Genomic DNA, 7,535 nt, shown 5'->3' on the forward strand with positions numbered 1-7,535 from the left:
ATCAAGATTTTGGACGAATTTTTTAAGAATTTTCAAATTTTCAGATGGGAGGTTCAATATAAGGTCAAAAACTACATACTCAGATCTTCACCAAACTTTGCAGGGATACTTTGGATGTCAAGACACGTGGAAAAAACGTACAAAACAAGAGATTGGGGTCATCAAGATTTTGGACGAATTTTTTAAGAATTTTCAAATTTTCAGATGGGAGGTTCAATATAAGGTCAAAAACTACATACTCAGATCTTCACCAAACTTTGCATGGATACATTGGATGTCAAGACACGTGGAAAAAACATACAAAACATAGGATTCGGAACATCAAGATTTTGGTCGAATTTTTTAAGAATTTTCAAATTTTCAGATAGGAGGTTCCATATAAGGTCAGAAACTACATACTCAGATCTTCACCAAACATTGCAGGAATACATTGGATGTCAAGACACGTGGAAAAAACGTACAAAACAAGAGATTGGGGTCATCAAGATTTTGCACGGATTTTTTAGGAATTTTCAAATTTTCAGATGGGAGGTTCCAGATAAGGTCAAAAACTACATACTCAGATCTTCACCAAACTTTGCAGGGATACATTGGATGTCAAGACACGTGGAAAAAACGTACAAAACAAGAGATTGGAGACATCAAGATTTTGGACGAATTTTTTAAGAATTTTCAAATTTTCAGATAGGAGGTTCCATATAAGGTCAAAAACTACATACTCAGATCTTCACCAAACTTTGCATGGATACATTATGTGTCAAGACACGTGGAAAAAACGTACAAAACAAAAGATTGGAGACATCAAGATTTTGGTCGAATTTTTTAAGAATTTTCAAATTTTCAGATGGGAGGTTCCAGATAAGGTCAAAAACTACATACTCAGATCTTCACCAAACTTTGCAGGGATACATTGGATGTCAAGACACGTGGAAAAAACGTACAAAAAAGAGATTGGAGACATCAAGATTTTGGACGAATTTTTTAACAATTTTCAAATTTTCAGAAAGGATGTTCCAGATAAGGTCAAAAACTACATACTCAGATCTTCACCAAACTTTGCAGGGATACATTGGATGTCAAGACACGTGGAAAAAACGTACAAAACAAGAGATTGGAGACATCAAGATTTTGGACGAATTTTTTAAGAATTCTCAAATTTTCAGAAAGGAGGTTCCATATAAGGTCAAAAACTACATACTCAGATCTTCACCAAACTTTGCAGGGATACTTTGGATGTCAAGACACGTGGAAAAAACGTACAAAACAAGAGATTGGGGTCATCAAGATTTTGGACGAATTTTTTAAGAATTTTCAAATTTTCAGATGGGAGGTTGAATATAAGGTCAAAAACTACATACTCAGGTCTTCACCAAACTTTGCATGGATACATTGGATGTCAAGACACGTGGAAAAAACATACAAAACATAGGATTCGGAACATCAAGATTTTGGTCGAATTTTTTAAGAATTTTCAAATTTTCAGATAGGAGGTTCCATATAAGGTCAAAAACTACATACTCAGATCTTCACCAAACATTGCAGGAATACATTGGATGTCAAGACACGTGGAAAAAACGTACAAAACAAGAGATTGGGGTCATCAAGATTTTGCACGGATTTTTTAAGAATTTTCAAATTTTCAGATAGGAGGTTCCAGATGAGGTCAAAAACTACATACTCAGATCTTCACCAAACTTTGCAGGAATACTTTGCATGTCAAGACACGTGGAAAAAACGTACAAAACAAGAGATCGGAGACATCAAGATTTTCGACGAATTTTTTAAGAATTTTCAAATTTTCAGATGGGAGGTTCCAGATAAGGTCAAAAACGACATACTCAGATCTTCACCAAACTTTGCAGGGATCCATTGGAGGTCGAGACACGTGGAAAAAACGTACAAAACAAGAGATTGGAGACATCAAGATTTTGGACGAATTTTTTAAGAATTTTCAAATTTTCAGATAGGAGGTTCCATATAAGGTCAAAAACTACATACTCAGATCTTCACCAAACTTTGCAGGGATACATTGGATGTCAAGACACGTGGAAAAAACGTACAAAACAAGAGATTGGAGACATCAAGATTTTCGACGAATTTTTTAAGAATTTTCAAATTTTCAGAAAGGATGTTCCAGATAAGGTCAAAAACGACATACTCAGATCTTCACCAAACTTTGCAGGGATCCATTGGAGGTCGAGACACGTGGAAAAAACGTACAAAACAAGAGATTGGAGACATCAAGATTTTGAACGAATTTTTGAAGAATTTTCAAATTTTCAGATAGGAGGTTCCAGATAAGGTCTAAAATTACATACTCAGATCTCCACCAAACATTGCAGGAATACATTGGATGTCAAGACACGTGGAAAAAACGTACAAAACAAGAGATTGGAGACATCAAGATTTTCGACGAATTTTTGAAGAATTTTCAAATTTTCAGATAGGAGGTTCCAGATAAAGTCAAAAACTACATACTCAGATCTTCACCAAACGTTGCAGGGATACTTTGCATGTCAAGACACGTGGAAAAAACGTACAAAACAAAAGATTGGAGACATCAAGATTTTCGACGAATTTTTTAAGAATTTTCAAATTTTCAGATGGGAGGTTCCAGATAAGGTCAAAAACGACATACTCAGATCTTCACCAAACTTTGCAGGGATACATTGGATGTCAAGACACGTGGAAAAAACGTACAAAACAAGAGATTGGAGACATCAAGATTATGGACGAATTTTTTGAGAATTTTCAAATTTTCAGAAAGGAGGTTCCATATAAGGTCAAAAACTACATACTCAGATCTTCACCAAACTTTGCAGGGATACATTGGATGTCAAGACACGTGGAAAAAACGTACAAAACAAGAGATCGGAGACATCAAGATTTTCGACGAATTTTTTAAGAATTTTCAAATTTTCAGATGGGAGGTTCCAGATAAGGTCAAAAACTACATACTCAGATCTTCACCAAACTTTGCAGGGATACATTGGATGTCAAGACACGTGGAAAAAACGTACAAAACAAGAGATTGGAGACATCAAAATTTTGGACGAATTTTTTAAGAATTTTCAAATTTTCAGATAGGAGGTTCCAGATGAGGTCAAAAACTACATACTCAGATCTTCACCAAACTTTGCAGGAATACTTTGCATGTCAAGACACGTGGAAAAAACGTACAAAACAAGAGATCGGAGACATCAAGATTTTCGACGAATTTTTTAAGAATTTTCAAATTTTCAGATGGGAGGTTCCAGATAAGGTCAAAAACTACATACTCAGATCTTCACCAAACTTTGCAGGGATACATTGGATGTCAAGACACGTGGAAAAAACGTACAAAAAAGAGATTGGAGACATCAAGATTTTGGACGAATTTTTTAACAATTTTCAAATTTTCAGAAAGGATGTTCCAGATAAGGTCAAAAACGACATACTCAGATCTTCACCAAACTTTGCATGGATACATTGGATGTCAAGACACGTGGAAAAAACGTACAAAACAAGAGATTGGGGTCATCAAGATTTTGCACGGATTTTTTAGGAATTTTCAAATTTTCAGATGGGAGGTTCCAGATAAGGTCAAAAACTACATACTCAGATCTTCACCAAACTTTGCAGTGATACATTGGATGTCAAGACACGTGGAAAAAACGTACAAAACAAGAGATTGGAGACATCAAGATTTTGGGAGAATTTTTTAAGAATTTTCAAATTTTCAGAAAGGAGGTTCCATATAAGGTCAAAAACTACATACTCAGATCTTCACCAAACTTTGCATGGATACATTATGAGTAGTTGTATTTGTGGTGGGATAAACTCAAGAAAGGATGAACCCCCCCTCAAGCAGATTTGCTATACTTAAAACTATCTTAACATGTGCATATGAGCTTTTTGCTCAAGTGTGAAACCCCCGTATAATCCAAGATTTTTGTGAAAAAGCCCTCATGGATTCCATGAGAAAGTATGACCCCCTCAGATTGATGAGGCTACACTTATAAAAGCTACTTCTGTGAGATAAATTTGTTAAAAATATGTCCCTCTTGCGGCCATACTTAAAACTAGGCTATCCACACACATACACATGCATACACACACATACATACACACACACACACACACACACATACACACACACACACACACACACACACACACACACACACACACACATACATATTTATTTCTAGTTTAAGTTCAATTGGACACCAGGCTTAATTTACATATCTAATATTAAGACAATGTAATTCTTCTAGAATTGCTCCGTGACTCTCTCATTTCTTACATCATAAACATATGATTTTTCACCTATGAGAATGACGCTACATATGGTGTCATCGGGTAATGCCTCGTGGAATTCACAGATAATTTTAATGTTTGTCCTGTCATTCACCACAACTTGTTTCCTTTTCGAAGTGTTGATTACAAACATGGGTCTCCGTGCTTTGAATTCATCTGGTGAGTAATACATATCAGTACTGCCGGTAGTGACCCTTTTGAAAGCCGAAAAAGCCTCATATAATTTGAGGAAATCATTCTTGGACATGTCTAAATTGTAATTTTCTCTAGGGAATACCTCATTTCTGCCATTTTTAAGATATATGTTCTTGATGTTGCAGTTATCAAATTTACTTGAATTTTTTTCCTGATTATTGTGTCTTCCAGTCTGAAACAATACCACTACAAAATCAGGCATGTCATATTGTATGCTGGAAAATGAATTTGTAGCATCAAACTCATAGTAAGTACCAGCGGCAGGCTTCTGTACACATTGATATGTATAAAATTGTAAAGGAATCTGTGGATTTTTTATTATATCAGCTTTGTATTTAAGAGCATAACTGGCCTCATATTCAACAACAGGGATTCTTAACTCCATAGTCTGAATAATGCATTTGCCCTCATCAGGTAAGGTATTGGGCAGAGCTTCTCCTGTAGGGTTTATTGCACTGTACCTCATCAAAGCATTATTATCATTTGCAGCTCTTCTAAATGTAATTCTTAACCCACCCTTCCACATGATATCTTTGTAATCTGAGAAGAATCCTGGCAACAGGCGCATCGGGAACAGCACTGTGTGGTTCTTGGATAATATCTTATCACCAGCCTCAAATCCACCTATTTTGTAGTATGAAGCCTCGGTTTTGGATAATTTTAATGTGGCCAAAGCTGTGGAGGTAATGCCGGGATAATCTATTCTGTTTATAACAACGCCATGCTTTCTGATCTCAATTTCAGAGAACAGATGCGGCACAAAATTGTCTACAAGTCTTATATTTGTATTTGCCGGATAATCTGTTCCATCGAGCTTTACAACATCAAATTTGATGTATAGATCTGCTCTGTGGGGGTGTATAAAGCCATCCCCTACATCAAGATCAACCTCAATCTCTGTGTTGGGTTGATTTAAATTTGCAAATGTCCTCCTGTTTGGGGGGAATGATTGTAGCTCATAATTTTCAATATTTTCCATTGTATGTATTTTTATTTAAATATTAATCTCTATGATAGCGGTTGTTGTGGCTCCAGCAAAATCAACTAATTCTTCTTTTTCATTAGTGACCATCAACTCTATGTAATCTATTCTGTTATGGCACACAGGAAAATATAATGTTGGGGATGGATTGTAGATGATGGGCTCCATGAATTCGGAATTAGGTTTGAATGTCGCAATGATGCCAGTTTGTTTGTGAGTGCCTATGCCATTTGATTTGGTGATCATACCCTCAGCCACATTACAGTGAATATTCAGAGTCTCTATGGCTAAGAATTTAGGTATATTCATAGCAGTGTGTTTGATGGCCGGTTCAAGTTTTGTGTTGTTCTCAAAGCCTAACAGCTCTCCTATAGTACCCAGATGCACTGTTTCCGTAGCAGATACAATCTCTACTCTGTGAGTGACAGAATTTTGACTTAACACTATACCTCTGGGTAATTGAGCATTTAGAGTGGATAGATTATACTGCCCTGGAGTGATGACAATTTTTTGATCCCCTATTGCAATTGTGTTGTTGTGGTGCGTAATATTAGGGATCAAGTACATGCCGTAAAATGCTCTGAGAGCTATTGTTTTGGGATACACTATATCATCATGTAATCTAAGTTTCAATATTGAATTTTGGCTGGTGAGATGGAATACCCCCATGATGTTTCAGATACCACAGGGCCTTTTGAAAATCTTCAATTGATGGTTTATTTATTTGAGACATATATCTGAGAACAGATAAACACAAATGTCCGCAATTAACATCTTTGAAGTTTTGAACACGGGCATTATTGTAATAAAGATTAGCTGATTTTAGATATTTTATTAAATTTTCAGGTGGAACACCTCCAAATGAATCAAACACAAATGCCTCATCTTTTAAATATTTAAGATAACAAATCCAGTGAGTGCCCTGATTTTTGTACTCATCCAAATTAACAATGCCACACTCTTTGTTGAGTGGTTGTTCTGGTAAAGAATCAGACATGTACACACCCCTAAAATTTTTTATGCCCAATGGCTTGATTAAAGCTTCAATATCTTGGTTTGTAAGCGGCTCTTGTTTTTTTTAAACTTATTCATGGCTCTCTTAACACCTTTGCCTTTTTTCTCCATGGCAAGGTTATGGCGCCTCTGCTCATCTAATTCTGCCCTATTCTTTTTGGCATCTATTACTGTTTTTGCTATGGCAGCTGATACCCCAGCCAAGCTCCCAACAGCCCCGAGAGCAGCTAAGATGGCAGGGATGGTAAATATGAATCCCCCTGTATGTGATTTTTTTCTTGATTGCTGTAATTTTTTTAATTGGGGGGTACTAAGCAACAATTTCATACCATGGCCCTTTGCAAGACAAGAGCTTTTTTTCTTGCGCTGATTTTTGGTTAAAAGACTGTCAATAGTTTTAAGAGATTTGAGACCTGCATAAGGTATTTGATACATAACACCCTTGGCCTTCATCGTAGGTTTATTATATACATGTTCACAACCCCCACCCCAGTTTTTGTTTGGTGCTCATAGCTATGGTGGTTCCCAATGCTGCTATTTTTTCACTGAAAGAAGCATCTTTGCTTACAAATCTGCCAAATGCAGCCTCTTCTAATTTCTTGTCTGCAACATGTCTCTTGTCAAGATCGGAATGTGTGTTGTATGCTATGTCATGGTCTCTGCAAGCGGCATCTAGGGGATTAACACCAGGGTCCCCTCTGTTTAATCTATGATCCAATTTTGTGCCTGGACCACAATACTGATAGCCTGGAATGTGTAGTTCAAATGGCAGCTTGTTTATAATGTCATTAACAAGGCCCCGACCCTCAGAAATATTCCAAAATTTAGGTGGTAGAGTATTAATAATTTTTATGAGATATCCAATCCCTTTAGGGTCATTCACTATAAAATTAGACAATTTTGTGCTTATCATGTCCATAATTCCAATCTTTTCATTGTAAAAATTGTGGTTGCCAGCATTTTCCTCCCCAGCTATCACCAGCAACCTATCTACAAGTTTCCTGACATCATCAACCCACACAAATTCTTTAGGCAGGGTGTTGTA

Source organism: Lepisma saccharinum, unplaced genomic scaffold (genome assembly GCF_977018435.1).
Source record: "Lepisma saccharinum unplaced genomic scaffold, izLepSacc3.1 HAP1_SCAFFOLD_43, whole genome shotgun sequence".
Taxonomy (NCBI): Eukaryota; Metazoa; Arthropoda; class Insecta; order Zygentoma; family Lepismatidae; genus Lepisma; species Lepisma saccharinum.